Genomic DNA, 19,377 nt, shown 5'->3' with positions numbered 1-19,377 from the left:
TTCTAAAATAAACAAGTCCCAAATAATCTCTTAATTAACATCAACAATGGTCTATGTGACGAGTCTTGGGATTGTCTTAGTTTTACTTGTTTTTTGTCACTTTTATCAGACTTAGTATATGTTTTAATTATCCTCAAAATTGTATTATCATCTAAATTTGATATACATAAATGCATATGCATATGTATATGACATGTTGATATGAAATATGCTATGTGTTTTAATGATTGATATATTGTCAAAATGTTGTAGATGATAATTTGTGTGAATTGATGCTTGTTGTAAGAGACTAACATGCAGCTTAAAGGAACCAAATCCATTTGCAACATGAGAGATCTCTAAGTCACCTGCAACCAAGGGAGATTCACCTATCGGTTCATGTGGAAACAATCAAGGATTAGAAGGGGAGTTGTGGTCACGCTAAGTCCTTGTTGACTTTATCTACCTAGCAAGCATGGAGGATTTGTAGCATCATGAAAGATGATGAGGTTGTGCCTCATTAATTTAAACTTAATGTATTGAGACACGTTCTTGATTTTGTGCTGGTGTGGAATAAAATAGTCTATTTCAGAATAGGAAACTATAGGACTAGTCGTTATTTCTATTTCTTTTCATCGAATAAGTCATCTTGGTGTTAGGGAAGTGCGACATCTGTTCTAGATTCAATTAGAAGAAGTAAATGATCCACTTCCTATAATTTCTTTAAAAAGGGAAGTTTCATTTTTGTTAACATCTTCTTCTATGAGTTTAAGTTGTTTTCATTTCAATCAATTGATGGTAATAATATGTATAATGCAAGTTATGACTATTGTTAGATCTTTGCATACCTGTGAATATTGTTGTCCTCATACATGAATTTATGAATGAGAACACGCAATGATCGTTATTTTCTAAGTTAGTTTATTGTTACTCTCTAGTGATTGCACTCGTCAAGCAAGGGCCACTTGACATATTTGAGGGAACTACTAGTGCATCTGTCCATCTAATATGTATTGGGCTATCAAAGGCTTATCAAGAGAGACCTTTCATCATTGGAAGAGGAGGTCCATCAGTGTCACAGTCATCTCTCCTATCGGGAGATGGAATGACATGGTGTCAGTGTCCCACCTCTCCATAAGGACCATTAACATGGGTGCATGAAATCTAAACTTTGGCATCTGATAGATCCACGAGAGACCCACTTGGTGTAGGCGTGGTGGGTCGATGGTAGATATGTTATGCAATTACATAAATCCTGCATGCATGCTCCCAAACCTCTAGGACTGACAAGAACATCATTTTTTTATTCAAATATTCTTCTTATAATCTATCTAACTCTACTTTAATCATTTTCACTCCTTTTTTGTGCTTTGGCACGTTGGATTCTCACGCATTGTTGGGATGCTAGTGCAATTGCTGACTCTGGATGCTAGCACATTTCGAAGATGTTAGTGCAAAATTTGTCCTAGGATGAACACACAGGGATTGGATGCTTGCGCGCCCAAGACGCTTGCTCTAATAAATTTTTTTCTATGGCTATAAAAAACCACTAAATGACTCAACAATTAAAAAATTTGGCCTACTCATCTAGTGACTCATCTTGCTCCATGATGTACATATCTCTTCCATGCGGGATGCCTAAAACTCTCATTTGTGAGGCATTTTTACTATGACTATAGAAATCACAACGAAAATCCTTATGATGAATAGTGGAAATGACCCTCTTGGGCCCACTCCTGTAGTATATAGTTGAAATTTGCCTAAATTTTTGAAAATGTTTGTGGTGGTTGTGGCTTGTCTTCCTTCTTGATTTTCCTCTCCTGGCTGGGGGAAAAAGCATAAGGTGGCATATACTCGCACTTTATTAGCTTTTTCTTTCCAACTCACTAACATCCTATTAAGCATTCTTCTCGTTGAAGCAATTTCTTTCAATTTTGGTGTTAAATTTTTTTGATTTTGCAATAATCGAATTCTTACATCTGATGTTGTATTTTTTTGCTAAGCACTAGGTCCATTGCTTGTGTTCACCTAGTTGACCCTCTATATATATCCTTTTTTGAAGTAATTAATGTATTTAATGCTTTTTGTGCATTTAAAGTTGTACATCTTTCTAGCTACTTTAGTGGAGCTAATTATTCTAGACGATCTACTCACTAGAGTTGGGACAAAATTTCTTATCGCAAATTGCACCCTATGCTAATTTCACACTTATACATTATACTTAGTGCTTTTATGAAAAAATCATGATTGGGATTTTACAATTCTGACTTCATGATTGAGATTTCATGATTCTAACTCCATGAATAGAAAAGATGAAGTGTTAGTTGTCTATGGTTTGAATTTGCGCCGAAATCAACATGATGATAGCACAACATGTTTACGTTCCAAAAGATTTTGAGATCCAAACTCGCATATTCTATAGTAGAACTTTTTTGGCTTCACTGGTGCATATTAAGACTTTATTATATAAGTGAACGTCCCAAATGGGAAAAACCACAGAGATTGTTAGATGTCAAGATAATATAAGTAGTTATATGGTGTTTACAAAATGGGGTGGCTCACTACCAGATTACAAAAGCGGTCGGAATTCTCACTGTGATAGATATAAATGAACTAAGGAAAGTTGCATCTCCAAATGCATGAAATTAGTTCCAAATTAAGCTCAAATAATTATACATAAAACTCTCAGTAGATCCGGTAAATGATCTCTATTCCACTATCCACTAACACCTACAACAGATCCGGGGAAGGATTACTACACTGCTCTGTCGAACCAATCACTTGCAATAGATCTGGTAAAGGATTATCGCAATGTTGTCTGCGCTCTGATTCTACTGCAACTGCTTCTGTATCCACAACTCACACTTCACACACTGCACTCTCTCTCATCTACCACTTCACATCCATACATCTCACACCTCACACATTATGCCTTACACACATATGCTAAATACATATGCGCACGCACACACACACACACACACACACACACACACACACACACACACACACACACACACACACACACACACACACATATATCAAAAAGATTATGCATCGAGATAATATGTCGGCCAAGCACAAGTAATTTGCTGCTTAGATCAACATGTTATCCAATAGAGCCTTAACCAAAACATGATAACAAAGTTGGCCTCCGCAACATCTCTACACGCTTCATTCACACATTTTGTTTACCAATGCATACACCTTAATTACCAAAATAGAATAGGGGTCTACCGAGCCCATAAATATGAACCCATAAGCACATAACTCCAAGCACAACAACTCCTAACTCCAAAATAAAGATATCACATACTACACAGATGTCGGAGCATAAAACATAGTAGATACAACCGATATAACTAACATTACTAATGTCGCGTCTGATATCGAAACTCACACAACTGATACTAGGGCATAATGCAAACCAAAAATAAGCATAACTCAAGATTTCAGAGATGAGGATCTTCTGGAAATGACTCCAATAGATCTATACCTTACTGGTTCACATCTCATACATACATATCTACCAGCAATACCAATACTGCTTCTAACATCATACATCATCGAATAACCAAATTTGACATCAATGACGACAATGACAACAATCACACAAGTCTGACACACTCATGGAAGAAGAAGAAGAAGGTGGCTTGGTCAACTATAGGCATTTGGAGAAGGGGCACATAGTGTGTGTCCAAATCAGTGTACAACATACACCTGAGGGTTTCTTGGACAAGGTTATGTATTTATGCCATGAGAATTCCTCCTAGATGTGCCATAGGTATTGTTGTCTCAATTTTTGAATTTTCAAAAAATTGGCAACCCCTACAAATTTTTTACTCAAAATTCATAGTTTGCTTCTCTAAGGCATGTTGTACAAGGTTTAAAAATCATAATTGTTAAAGTCAAATCATCAGTTGGTTTTTTTGTCATCATTGTCCAAGTTTTGGTTGGTTTTTGCTTTCATTTTCCTAACTTTTTGTGTGATTTCGGGTTTTGAGTTCCTCACTTCAAGTAGGAAATTTTTGCACTCATTGCAAGTAGGAACTTTTTGTTTTCATTGCAAGTAGGAACTTTTGGATGTCATTGCAAGTAAATGAACTTTACTTGTAATTTGGTTCTAGAAACCCGATTACAAGTTAGCTCATTGTTATAAAGTTTGTTTTACTTGCAATCGGGTTTTTAAGACTCGATTGCACGTATGTTCTTCTAGTTCACTGTCTTGTCTTCATAGTTCAATTGTACTTGCAATCGAGGTTCTAAGACCCTATTTCAAGTCACCATTTTGTGAGCATTTCTATGTGCTTACTTGCAATCAAGTTTCAAAACCCCAATTGCAAGTTTGAGTCTATCTTGCAAACCTTTCACACTTGCATTTGGGTCTCACAGTCTGGATTGCAAGTTTTTGCCTTTCTTGCAATTCTTGTTAGCTTACAATCGGACCTTTAAGTCCTGATTGAAACCATTTCATTAACACTTTCTTTATTGCAAGTTTATCCCTATTACTCTTTTGCACTTGTAATCAAAGATGATGGTGGTAAAACTTGATTCTACCCAAATGCCTTTGCATTTTCTTTTACTTGCAATCGGGCCTTGAAGACTCAACTGAAAGCTTGCATCTATCAGTGTCTTGTGCTTGATGATCATTGTCTCTTGTTGCCTTTCATTCACTGTATTATTGTCTTCTCTACATTAATACCCTTCAAATTAGTGATAGAGGGTATTTTGCTATTGACTCCTTGTCTCTTTGTCTTTGAGTGTTCATGTAAATCTCTACCTAAGACAAACAAACTTTGCCTTGATCGTGTCTTGGGAATTTTTAAAGAAATTCTTTGTCACTATTGCTGCTACAAACCATTTGGATTGCACTTTTAGGTCTTTGTTTGTGTGGCACTATATTCTCTAAAGGCTAGTTTGTAATGTATGTTTTGACAGTGGATGGCTTAACCCTTATGCACTGCTCATTGTACTCTTGCTTTGGCAGCCAATTCAATGTCTTTTACGAATTTCAATATATATGTTAATATCTTCTTCAAAGTGGGATACATTAGTCACTAATTTGATAGGGATATTAAAACATTGTAGCTTTGATCCAAAGCTCATGGTTAGGATTATTATTTCATACACCCATCTTTGAGGATACTTTTATGACCAATGTCATGATCAAGAGACTTGAATACAATCTTTGATCATTGTCTTACCTTATGTAATGACTATGACTAGTGCTAATAAGACTTTATTCTCTTCTTGACTATCTTCTTGTGGTTGTAGTTTCTCTTTCTTCCCCATTGCAGACCTTGCTTTGTTGTGATTAGTGACTAGTATTTGTGACTTATTGGATGTTCTCTGGCTCAAGATTGATTGTGATTTATCCTATCAATTCACCCTTACTGTCATGGCTACCTCTTATTTGTCTTGAAACCCTTGTTCATTTACTGATACAATGACAACAATATTGACTTTCTTAAGCCTATTCATGTTCTCTTCATGATATTCTATCTAAAATGCCATGAATCTTTGATTTGCATTTGTGACTATCAATCCTTTCATGCTGCTCTGTGATTTGCACTCATGCCTTTGTATTTAGACTTTGATGTTTCTTATCATGGTCACTATGCTAACAGTTCCCCTCTTTACAAGATCTAGGCTTGAAGGGGTTTCTTTGCCTTTAAAAATACGAACCTCTGTCATATATTGAAGACTATTACAAAACCTTGTCTTCTTGGATTCTACGAACACAAAGATGTCACTATCTTTTGACTGTGGCTATTACTATTCACTATGTATCCTCAATATCAATCCATTAGGCTTTGCATGAGACTGCTTCGGGCTTCTCTATCCTCTTATATAAAATTTCAATGGACTAATGCTATTTTCATAGTTGCATTTCCATTGGTTATTCAAAAATTTCACCAAGGTTGTGATCTTAATGTCTTTGCTCATTTCTAAACGTACCCTATGATTGTATTTTGATCAACAAACTGTCTTTATGGATGGATCTGCTACATTGAGACTTTGACTAGTATAAATGACATTGATGTGAACTTTCTCAATGTACTCTTTTGGGTTGCTCACCATCATGAACCGGACGCAAAAAAAACTTCTCATCCACCACGTTCTCTAAATATTGCAATAGATCATGCTCTTCAATTGGGAAACATCTATAGGGTTTCTATGCCACATAGGATCTTTGGATGTATTTGATGCGTGAAATGTGAGTTTTGTCTAATGATCTTTAATGAAAATGACTATCTCTATCTTTATCACTGTCATTAGTGTCAGAACCCTAATCCAAATTTCTCTTTGAGGCTTATGAATGTTTCTCATGGTGATTTAGGGCTGAGATCGTGACTTCAAGTTGCTTGTTTTGTTGTATATTGTTGCTACTAGGATATGTTGTTGTCATTGATGTCAACATATTTCTATGATTTTTCGTTATCTGGTGATTGTAGATTGGTTTCTTGTGTTGGAGTATTTATGGTGGTCTTATTTCATTATAGATTGGTTTCAGTAAACCGGGAGATTGATTGATCATATTACATGATCCAGTTTATGGTTTTGTTATTTTGATCGGTGCTTTACAATGTTCAGTATACTCTGGTATGATCAGATCCTATGATGCAATTTTGAGATATTGTTCAGGACATTCATGATTATCTTCATTTCAGATGGTTCATGATTTGGAGTTGTGCAAGTTATATTTTCTCGTGCCAATTGTTGTTTTTGTTTTTCCTAAGTTTATGATGTTGATGGATGAATATTTGATAAGTGGTGTTGGTGCAGTTGTTGTGGTTTATTCTAGCGTGTTTGTTGGTGTTTCCTAATCATGTCCTATTTTCTTTGATCGTTGTGCATGGTTTTAGTGATTTTCCTTAACTGGTGATGTTCTTCATGTTATGCAACCTATTTGGTGGTGTAACATGTTGCAGTTTGTCTTGGAGATATTTCCGATGGTGTAGCATGTTGCGGTTGGTCTTGGAGATATTTTCGATGCTGTAATGTGTTGGAGCATTTGATTTGGATCCATGTTATACCATTTATATCATAATTGTTAGAGTAAAGTAATTAATTAACTTTGCTCTCCTCTTAAGATTTCTCTTTATGCATACATTAGTCATTTAATAATTAATATTTAATTATTAAATGCTCACACCTTAGGGTTAGGTTTTCCTTTTGGTGTTGATCTCCTTTATAAGGATTGATCTCTTGTATTATTCATATTCTTGATTCATTTTTTCTCTGATAATACATCTTTTCTCTTTGTCAGAGCCAAAACCCTTGTATTCGTTCTCTCTCTTTCTCTGTGACAGGTTTCTTGCATGCAGGTTTCTTTTGGGTTCTGTGGATTTGTATTTCTCAAATCCTACATGGTATCAGAGCTGGATCTGCTGCAGCTTGTTCAGAATTTTGAAAGATTTTGAGATCCAGGTTTTGGTTGCATCAGATCTGTGTTTGTCTTCTGTTTTTTATTTTGGAATAGGGGGTATTTTTTTTCGGTGCACTTTGAGCCCAAACGGACCTCACCGTTGAGCTCGTAGCGCCCAAAAACCCCTACTTCCATATAAAATTCATCCGATTTGGACATAGTTGCTCCAGAAGGCAAAAAAATTTTGGCCCCAAGGCCGTACGGCCCTAGGGCACGAAAACCGAGGCGAAAAATTAAAAAAAAAATCAAAAAAAATATAAAAATCGCCGGTTTTGGTTTTCTGGTAGGCGCAGCCAGTGTTACGGCCAGCGCCGCCAGCGCCCAGCCCGGCGGCCACCGCTCAGCCACCGCAGCCGGCGGTAACCTCCGCGCCGCCGCCCAACGCAGACCGCCGCCCGCTCGCCGCTCAGGCGCCGCCTGCGCGCCGCGCGCCGCCACTGTGCCGCCGCCGCCGCCGCCACCAAACAGTGCTAGCCCTTGGTCGCCCAGCGGACCAGGGGCTTCTTTTTTTTAGCCCTTGAGGGCTGAAAGGGCCTATCGGGGCCTTTTGAAGCTGTTTTTACAAAATCGGGCATAACTTGGGCGTCCGATCTCCGTTTTTCGAAAACGAATAGGCGTTGGAAAGCTGGTTCCGAGCCCGATCTAAAAGATGCAGATATTTTTTTCTGATTTTTCCGTTTTGTAGTGTTTTTTGCCAGTCGAAGTCAGAATAAGTTTTTTGCACTCCAGGAGCCATATCTTTTGCATACGGACTCCGTTTTTCGAAAGCGAATAGGCGTCGGAAAGGTGGTTCTGTGCTCTTTTCAGATTTATAGTCTATTTCATCAGAAAAATCTTCAGGTGCTCCAAATTTTGTCTCAACCCGTTATTGTTTTCTATCATTTTCTGGCTTTCAGTTTGTACTGGGGATTAGTTTTTTGCATTGTGGGGGGGTGTTTTCTCTTGCTTTCTGTTATTTACATCAGAAAACTAGAATTTACAAACACCAATACAAAAAAAAATCAAACCCCCTTCTGCATCTTCTGTCTAGTTCTGAAAGACCACTTAATAATAATTAAAAATTCAGAGCAGTTGAGGCACAATTTACAGGATGGCAGACAGACCTATTGAATCTCTCACACCGCATAATTACCACACTTGGAAGGGTCGCATGATGACTCTTCTCCAGTCAAAAGGGTTATGGTCCTGTTTGGATGAGGTTCAGCCTCAGTTGACACGTCCTTTTGAGATTATGCAGCACAGGAACAATATGGATCAGGCTATGGGATTGATGGCTTTACACATTTCTGACAGTCTTCAGTTTCATCTTGAGGGTTGTCTCACTCCTCGAGCCATTTGGACCAAGTTTGAGGGACTTTTTGGTACTGTCAATGAGTTCAGAGCTTTGCAGCTTGAGGCAGAGTTAACTTTCTTGGTACCTGATTCATTTCCTTCTATTGAGGACTTTCTGATGAAGTTCAAACAGCAAAGATCTATCTTGCAAGGTTGTGGTAAGACTAAGACTGATACAGAGTGCATTTTCCTGATTCTCTCTAAGTTTCGGGGTCCATTTCAGATCTTCTCTTCGACCTTCTATTCCACCATGGATGCCTTGGGTGCTCGACATGTCATGCCTTATTTTGAGGTCTTTTGTGATCGTCTGACTCGTGAGCAAGCTAAGCTTAAGCAGTTGGATTCACTTTCAGGTTCACAGAACCAAGCATTGGTAGCCCAGTCCTCCAAAGGAAAACAGAAGCAGAAACCGAAGCCTAAGAAAGATTCAGAGGCTAGTGAGAATCCCTCCAAGCCACCACCTAAGTCTGATTCAAAACCACAATTCAATTCTAAACAGGGCAAATCTTCAAAGTCTGGTGAGTCTTCCTCCAAGACTAAGAAGAAATCAGGTGATCCTTGCAGTTTTTGTGGCAAGGAAGGACATCCCGTTTCCAGGTGTTGGAAACGTTTAGAGGCTTTGGAGGAAGCCATGCAGCAGCATAATATCAGTGCACCACAGCCTCCTTCACAGCCCACAGGGAAAGGTCATGCTCTTTCTGCACGAGCATTGTCCTCAGCGTCCACTTGGATTCTAGATTCTGGTGCCTCTCACCATATGACACACACACAGGATTTGGTCACTGCTCTTGCTCCGACAGGCACTAGACATATTGCAGTTGGTGACTCAGCACAACTTTCCGTTCAGGGTTCTGGTACTGTTTCATTGGATGGTGGTTGTCTTCAGGATGTGCTTTTGGTTCCTGACATTTCGACAAACCTTCTATCCGTTTATCAGATTTGCCACTCTGGCTCTGGTAAGATAGTTGAGTTCTCACCTCATGATGTGGTTATTCGAGATCTTCATGATCCTGACTTGGTTGTGGCTATTGGGAGTGTGGATTCTGCATCTCACTTATATAGTTTTGATGGCTTTGAGAGTTCAGACACTATTGGTTCCTCTCTTATAGCACATGCAGATTCAGTGAGCAGGCTTTGGCATGAGCGTTTTGGTCATGTCAATTACAGATATCTACAGCAGATGAGTACACAGGCACTTGTGATTGGGCTTCCACAGATTTCTTGTACAGATGGTGTATGTCGTGGTTGTGTCCTTGGCAAACATCATCGAGATCCTTTTCCTAAGGGTCGAGCCTCTCGTGCTAGGGCAACCCTAGAGTTGGTACACAGTGATCTTATGTCCTTTCCGACTCCTTCTTTTTCAGGGGCCCATTATGTACTCACTTTTATTGATGACTTCTCCAGACGTACATGGGTGTACTTTCTTAAGTACAAGTCTGATGTCTTTGACTCTTTCAGGAAGTTTAAGACATTTGTGGAGAAGCAATCTGGACTTTCTATTAGGAGGATACGCACAGATAATGGGGGGGAGTATGTAAATCAGGCTTTCAGAGATTTTTGCACTGAGCATGGTTTACAGCATCAGTTTACAGTTCCTTATACCCCTCAACAGAATGGTGTTGCTGAGAGAAAGAACAGAACCTTACGGGAGATGGCAAATTGTATGATACAGTCTCGAGCTATGAGTTCTTCATTTTGGGCTGAGGCAGTCAATTGTGCCAATTATATTCAGAATTAGATGCCCCATAAGGCATTACGACATATGACTCCTGAGGAGGCTTGGACCCATGTCAAGCCTGATGTTTCTACATTCAGAGTTTTTGGTAGTGAGGCTTGGGCATTTATTCCTAATGCTCAGCGAATAGCCATGGAGAGGAAGAGCCGACCACTCATATTTGTTGGCTACTGTGAGGATGTTAAGGCATACAGGTTGTTTGATCCTGATTCTAGAGAGGTCTTGTTTCGGCGGGATGTCCAGTTTGATGAGTGCTATCCTCAGATGGATTCTCCATCACCAGCTTCTCCCTCATTGCCTACTCCTTCCTCTTCATCTCTTGAGGATTACTTATCTCTTGAGGATGATGCAGATCATGATCCACCATCTCCACCACCACCAGTTGCTCCGTCTTTGCCGAAGTGGGCCCGTGATACTGTTGATGCAGCTGGTTCTTTGGCAGGTGATCCTTCAGATACTCGTCGCACTCGTGCTCAGACATCTGGTTCTAGTCTTTTGAGTCATACCCTTTCAGATGATCCTCAAAAGTTTTCAGAGGCGACAGGACACCCAGAGTGGGATAGGGCCATGGATGAGGAGTATTCTTCTTTGATGAAGAATCATACTTGGGATCTTTGTTCTCTTCCTAAGGGAAGAAAGTTGGTTCGGTGCAAGTGGGTGTATCGTACCAAGTATGCTGCAGATGGTTCTATTGATAAGTATAAGGCCCGTCTTGTTGCGAAGGGGTTTTCTCAGGTAGAGGGTATTGACTACTCTGAGACCTTTGCTCCTGTCGCCAAGATGAATTCTATACGCCTGGTAATTTCACTTGCAGCTTCACAGGGATGGACAGTGTTTCAGATGGATGTGAAGAGTGCCTTCTTGCATGGAGACCTACATGAGGAGATCTATATGGAGCAGCCTCAGGGTTTTGTGCAGGACACTTCTTTGGTTTGCAGACTTCGACGTTCATTGTATGGTCTCAAACAAGCCCCCAGGGCTTGGTATGAGAAGATGGACTCCTTCTTGCTTTCCTCACACTTCACACGCTGTCATTCCGATCACACAATCTATATTCAGCGTCAGGAGGGTGATCTTTTGATTCTAGTGCTATATGTAGATGATCTCATCATTACAGGTAGCTCATCCTCCATGATTCAGAGTGTTCAGAGAGCTTTAATGGAGCAGTTTGAGATGACCGATCTTGGTCTCTTGCACTTCTTTCTGGGTCTACAGGTTATTCAGTCTTCGGATGGGATTTCCATTTTTCAGGAGAAGTATGCTCTTGATATGCTTCAGCGATTTGGCATGCTTGATTGCAAGTCTGCCCCCACTCCATTTCAGTCAGGTGTTGTTTTGTCTTCCACTTGCTCTACTCCTTCAGTAGACCCCACTTTATACAGGCAGTTGGTTGGCAGTCTGTTGTACCTGACACATTCTCGTCCTGATCTTTCCTTTGCGGTTGGCCTTGTCTCTCGGTTCTCCCATGATCCTCATGAGAGCCATTGGCAAGCAGCCAAACGTATTTTGAGATATATTCGGGGCACCACACATTATGGCATTCACTACTCTTCAGGATCCCCTCACATCATTGGCTTCACTGACTCCGATTGGGCTGGTGATGTCAATGATCGGAAGTCTACTTCTGGCTTCATTTTTTGCCTTGGTTCTGGTCCTATCACATGGTCTTGCAAGAAGCAATCCGCTATTGCATTATCATCTACAGAAGCTGAGTACCGAGCAGCAGTGTTAGCCAGTCAGGAGGTTTTATGGCTTCGGCAGTCGATGACAGAGTTTGGGTTTCCTCCAGATTGTCCCACTATTCTTTGGTGTGACAACCAGAGTGCCATTCACATTTCACGCAACCCAGTGGAGCATCAGCGGACAAAGCACATTGAAATCCACATGCACTTCATCAGACAGTTGATTCAGGATGGTTCTCTCATCTTGGAGTATATTCCTACAGAGGAGCAGGTTGCTGACATCTTCACTAAACCTTTGGCATCTCCGCGCTATCTTCAGTTGCGCTCAATGCTTGGGGTGAAGGAAGTTGTCCTTGGGGGGTCTCAGTGAGGCCTTCCTTCCTTCATGTTTTCTTTTCAGCATGATTCTTTATCTCTTTTTGGAGAGGAGTTTTTTCCCACTGGGTTTTCTCCTTTACTCCACTTTATAGAGATTTTCTTGTATTCGGGTACCTCATCAGGCCTTGTTGCCGGGACCCTTTTTTTGCATTGTAGTTCCTTTGCTTTCTTCTGCATTGTTTGTAGCTGCATTGTAGCTCATCTTAAGGGGGGGTGTTAGAGTAAAGTAATTAATTAACTTTTCTCTCCTCTTAAGATTTCTCTTTATGCATACATTAGTCATTTAATAATTAATATTTAATTATTAAATGCTCACACCTTAGGGTTAGGTTTTCCTTTTGGTGTTGATCTCCTTTATAAGGATTGATCTCTTGTATTATTCATATTCTTGATTCATTTTTTCTCTGATAATACATCTTTTCTCTTTGTCAGAGCCAAAACCCTTGTATTCGTTCTCTCTCTTTCTCTGTGACAGGTTTCTTGCATGCAGGTTTCTTTTGGGTTCTGTGGATTTGTATTTCTCAAATCCTACAATAATATTATTCTGGTGGTTGATATTTGTATCGGGTGTTGAGATTCCTCTTATTTGGTCTTTTGGTTGAGCCGACCTTACTCTTAAGGTTGATGAGCCGTATATATATAGATGCATTATTAATGTAATTCATGTATCGGTGGTGTGTCTACATTATCAGAGAAGTTGTTTGTGCGAGCTACAACAACTCTATCTTTCAGTGTTGAGTTTGAGCAGATATTGAAGTGTTGCAAATTGTTGTGCTTAACTGGAACTATAATTAGGCATTTGGAGACGCTATTTATTTAGTTTATGTAATTTGGATTGTTATCCACTTAGTTTGTATGTCAGTGAGACTTCCTTGTAAGGTAGTGAACCTTCCCTGAAGGTTGTAGCCTTCCGAGTTATTGTATCTTGAGCAATGAGCTCTAGGTAGTGAGCTTGAATGCATGTGCATTCCTCATTCTAATTATTTCTCATACTACTGTAGAGTATCATTTCATTATGGGTAGGGTCCCACCATGGTTTTTCCCTTAACCGGGTTTTCCATGTCAAAATCTTGGTGTTATGTGTTGTGTTGTTATTGTGTTCATTTTTCTTGTTGTTGTAGTTGATCGGATTATTTTTGTGGTTGAATTTTGTATTACCGGTGACAACTGATTCACCCCTCCTCTCAATTGTCTCTCCTTGTTGCTACTAACAATTGGTATCCAAGCTAGATCCTCCGGAAGAAGCTTGACTGCTTGAGGATATCCGAGATGCCAGCTAGAAGTGGAAGTGTTATCTTTAAGAAGGAGAGTCCAAGGTTTGATGGAACTAACTATACTATATGGAATAATCGGATGCAAGTGTACTTGAGATGTCTTAGAGAATATTATAGGAATATTACAAAGAACCCTTAAACTGTTCATCAGAATGGTCTGGTTACTCCTGATGAAATCAAACAGGATGAGAATAACATCAGAGTGAAGGAAGCCTTGTTGAGTACCTTGACAAATTTTGAGATGACTATTGTGATGGAATTGGAGACTGCAAACCAGATCTGGGTGAAGCTTGAAACCCTGCATGAAGGAGATAAACATGCCAAAGTTTCTAAGTTGTAGAGCTTGAAAGGGAAATATGAAAAATTGAGGACGAGTGAAGATGAGAACATACACACCTTTATGGCTAAAGTGAATGATCTTGTTCTAAATATCAGATGTGCCAATGGAACTATTGAAGAAGATGAGATTGTTGCTAAGGTGCTAAAATATTTACCAGATGCTTATAAATATAAGGTAGTTGTTTTTTATGAGATCCAAAGTGTGACTACTATAACTAGAGATATACTAGTTGGGAAGATTTATGCTTTTGAGTTGAGTGAGTTTGGTGAATCAAATGGGAAGACTGAGACTACATTCAAAGCATTTGTATCCGGTAGATAGAGATATGATCCAGGTGAGATTTCTATCAGAGTGTCTTGGTATGAGAAAGAAAGAAGAGAGATGGCATAGCAATAAAGAGAACTAGAAGAGCTTGAAGCCTTGATTTCTTGGAGATTGCCTAAGGGAGCTAGTAAGTATGATGGAAAATTGCCTTTGAAATGTTTTTCTTGCAATAAGATAGGACACTTGGCATCTAGATGTCCGAAAAGAATGGCTAAATATGATAGGGATGATAAGCATGAAAAGAATGATAGATATGATAGACATGATAGACATGATAAGCATGAGAAGTATGATAAGCCTTATAAGTCTGACCAAAAGCATAGATATCAGAATAATTGTTATTATGCTACTGATGAAGGTGTCACAGATGAAGAATCAGAGAATGGAAATTCTGGAGATGAGATTGGATTATTTTCCATTAGGGAAGATGGACCGGTACCTATTGATTCTACAAGTTGTACCATTGAGGAGAAAGCATTAGATGCTAAAGTTGAAGAAGAAGATGAATGGGTTATTGATAGTGGTTGATCACATCATATGACTGGTGACAAAAACAAATTTGTAAATATGGAAAAGTATGATGGTGGAATAGTGAAATTTGGAGATGATAAAGCTTGTGTGATCCGTGGTAGAGGTTCTATTTCTTTCAATGGTAAGCATAACACTGATGATGTCTTGTATGTTGAAGGTTTGAAGCATAATATTTTGAGTGTGGGATAGATGGTTGACAAGGGATATAATTTACAATTCAAGGATGGAAAATGCAAGATTCTTAATGGCTCAGGAGTAGAGATTGCAACTAGAACTCAGACAAAAGGCAATATCTTTCATTTGAATGTTGATGAGAAAAGTTACTTGATTTCTCAAATTAATGAAAGTTGGTTATGGCATAGAAGAATGTGTCATATTAACTTTGATTCATTGATTAAGATCTGTAATAGTCAGACTGTAAGAGATTTGCCTAAAATTATTAAGCCTGGTAATTGAGTATGTAAAGAATGTCAGATGGGAAATAAGACTGGAGTATATTTTAAGAGTAAGCAATATATATCTAATGGATTGTTAGATATTGTGCATACTAACCTATGTGGACCTACTAGAGTGAGAAGTATGCAAGGAGACATATATTTCATGTTGTTGATTGATGATTATACCAAGTTGGTATGGGTTGTCTTTTTGAGAGAGGAATCAAAAGCATTGGACAAATTCAAGATATTCAAAGCCAAGGTCAAGACTGAGACTGAGTCTAGATTGAAAATGAAATGCTTAAGATCAAATAGAGGTGGAGAATTCTGCTCTGGTGAGTTTGAATTTTTCTGTGAGAAGCATCGGATTAGAAGACAACTATCTGCTCCTATAACCCTCAACATAATGGAGTTGTTGAAAGGAAGAAAGAAACTATACTGGATGCTGCAAGGACAATGTTGATTGAAGGGAATGTGCCAAAGATCTATTGGAGAGAGTCAGTTCTAACTACTATATACACATTCAACCAGTTGCATATAAAAGGTGATGATGGTAAGACTCCTTATGAGCTATAGTTTGGTCATGTTCCTACTGTTAAATACTTCAGAATTTTTGGAAGCAAGTGTTATATCAAGAGAGATGAGGATTTAGGAAAGTTTGATGCAAGATGTGAAGGTATCTTCTTATGTTATTCTACTAAAAGCACAGCCTACTAGTGTTACAATAAGAGACTGAGAAAGATAGTGGAAAGTGCAAATGTGAAGGTGGATGAAAATATTGGAAAGGAAATCAGAGCTCGTGGATATGTCAGTGATGTTATTGTGAAGATTAATCAAACTGAGCCTTTGAAGAAGATTGATCCGATTGAGATAGTCAATTCGGAAGTTGTTGTTGGTGAAGAAGTACAGGAACCTGAAAATCAGAGTAATTAGAAGACTCCGAAGTATGTCAGATTGAATCATTCTGAAAATCAAATTATTGGTGACAAGAGAAAAGGTGTAATGACTAGAAGAAGACTTGTTGTTGAAGATGTTGGCATTATGATACATTTTGTATGACTGGTGAAATGGTTGTCATTGTTGGCAACATCAACTTCTAAGTTTCTATAGTCCATCGGTAAAGGAGTAAAGAGTAACTAGTGAAGAACAAGAGTCCTTATTCCTATCGGCAATGAGTAGACCGATATAAAGGGGTTAACCGGCCAAGTAGAAAGTAGACTGGTATATAGGAGGTAACCGGATAGGAAGAATTCCTTATTCCTATTAACAGTGAGTAGACCGGTATATAGGGGTTAACTGACTAAGTAGAAAATAGACCGGTATATAGGAGGTACCTGGTTAGGCAGAATTGGACTGACACATAGGTGACAAATGACATCATAGGAGTCTCAACTGACAAACTTAGAGACATCTAGTTGAATAGGCAGTCTTCCCTTTTCAACTGGCGATCTTTTCGGCATGAACTGTTGTCTTGATTGATATTCCCGAAATGATTTTTGGAGAGCAATTTGAGGCACAATAACAAATTTTTGAATCTGATTTTTGGAGGGAAAGTTGGCGCCAGAACTAAAGGCTAATATATTCACATCTTTCATTCTGATTATAATGATTGGGAGTATGTGAAAAAGATTTGTGTGAATGTTAATAGGGCGAACAAAAATAGAGTGTAGTAGATAGAGGTATGAATTGGTGAAGCCGACACCAATCAGAAGAACAAAGCACACAAAGTGGATCTATGAGACAGGTAGTGTCATCAGATAGATCAGTCATCTTTGTTTCCTTCTAACAATTGCAACATTGTAAATCCCTTAACAGGGTGAACCTTAACCGATTCTTCATGTAAAATCTCTTAACAAAGTCACTTCTAATATGAAGTTGTAAAATCCTCTAGCAAGGTGAACTTTAACAGGTTCTAAGGTATTCTTAACCAGATACCAGTCACTTCTAACAGGGTCATGTTCTCAAAAAGAACTGGTTGTAAGCTCTTAACAGGGCACTCTTTTTCACTGCAATAAAAGAGATTGTGGGTTATCCACACCATGGTTTTCTCCCTCTAACCGAGGGTTTCTACATATAATTGCTAGTGTTATGTGATGTTTATTTGTGCATGCAAATCTCTTTTCTTCGATGTTCTCCACTTTCATGATAAATGAAATGTTTTAAATTAATTAAGATAGTTGCAGACCAGTTAAGTTTGAAAGTTTGAATTGTGTATAAACTGTTTTGACTGATTCACCCCCCTCTTAGTCACCGGTCAATACTAACAGAAGATGTATGTTTAATTTCTAAGATTGAGCCTAAAATTGTTCAAGAAGCTTGTAAAGATAAAAACTGGATAAAAGCAATGGACGAGGAATTGAATCAGATTGAGAAGAATAATACTTGGGAGCTTGTGCCTAGACCTAAGGATAAAAATGTAATTGGAACTAAATGGGTATTCTGGAACAAGCTAAATGAAGTTGGTGAAGTGGTAAGAAATAAAGCTAGACTAGTTTGCAAAGGTTATTCACAGTAGGAAGGAATTGATTATGAGGAGACTTTTACTTTGGTAGCAAGACTTGAAGCTGTTAGATTATTGCTTGCATATGCTGCTTATAAAGACTTTAAGGTATATTAGATGGATGTCAAATCTGATTTTTTGAATGGTGATCTTGAGGAAGAGGTTTACATTGAGCAGCTAGATGGATTTTCTTTGTTAGATGATGGTGATATGGTATGTAGATTGAAGAAAACTCTTTATGGACTAAAGCAAGCCCCTAGAGCCTGGTATGCTAGATTGGATAAGTATTTGTTGAAATTGGGATTCACTAAAGGTACTATTGATAGTAATCTACACTTTAAGATTGAGAACAATAATATTTTGATTGTTGAGGTCTTTGTTGATGATATCATTTTTGGAGGTGATGATGATTTAAGCATGAAGTTTTTCTGTGATATACAAAAGGAATTTGAGATGTCTATGATAGGTGAGATGAAATTATTCTTGGGATTGTAGATTTCACAGACTGATAAAGGTATCTTTATATCTCAAGCTAAGTATGTTAAGGAATTGTTGAAGAAGTTTGGGTTAGATGACTCTAAACCGGTTGGAACTCCTATGGTGATTAGTTGTAAATTGTCTAAGAATGATGAATCTCTGAAATCTAATCAGACTTTGTACAAATCTATGGTTGGTGTACTGCTATACTTGACTCAGACTAGACTAAATATTATGCATGATGTGTGCATGACTGCTATATATCAAGTTGATCTGAAGGAAAGTCATGTAACTATTGTTAAGAGGATATTCAGATATTTGAAGGGTACTATTGATTATGGTTTATGGTATCCGAGCAATGATGATTCCATATTATGTGCTTACACTGATGTGGATTGGGATAGTGATTTTGATGACCGAAATAATACTACCGGTGGAGCATTCTTTTGGGGAAAGAAGTTGGTTTCATGGGGTAGTAAAAAGAAAGATTCAGTATCTTTATCTACTACTGAAGCTGAGTATATTGTTGTTGCTACTAACTGTACTCAGGTAGTTTGGATGAAGCAGATGTTGAAGGATATAAGAGTTGTGTATGATGAGCCTATTGCTATTTATTGTGATAATTCAAGTGCTATTAATATGTCAAAGAATCCAGTGCAACATTATAAGACTAAGCATGTGTCAATCAAATATTATTTCTTGAGGGAAAAGTGAGTGAACAAGAAGTAAAGTTGGAATATGTATCTACTACAGAGAAGATTGCATATATCTTTACTAAGCCTTTAAGTACATAGACATTTTGTTATCTAAGAGATAAGTTAGGGGGTTTTGCCCCTCCTGATGAGAACTAAGATTCATTGAGTTGCACCAATCTGGTGGACTGTACTGTCTTATCTTTCATCTGGGTTGATGAGTTGGGACTGCTACTCAACCGAAGTAGTCAGTGTGGTGATTTTTGGCAT

The sequence above is a fragment of the Cryptomeria japonica genome, chromosome 1, assembly GCF_030272615.1.
Source record: "Cryptomeria japonica chromosome 1, Sugi_1.0, whole genome shotgun sequence".
Taxonomy (NCBI): domain Eukaryota; kingdom Viridiplantae; phylum Streptophyta; class Pinopsida; order Cupressales; family Cupressaceae; genus Cryptomeria; species Cryptomeria japonica.
Note: the sequence above shows the minus strand (reverse complement) of the source record.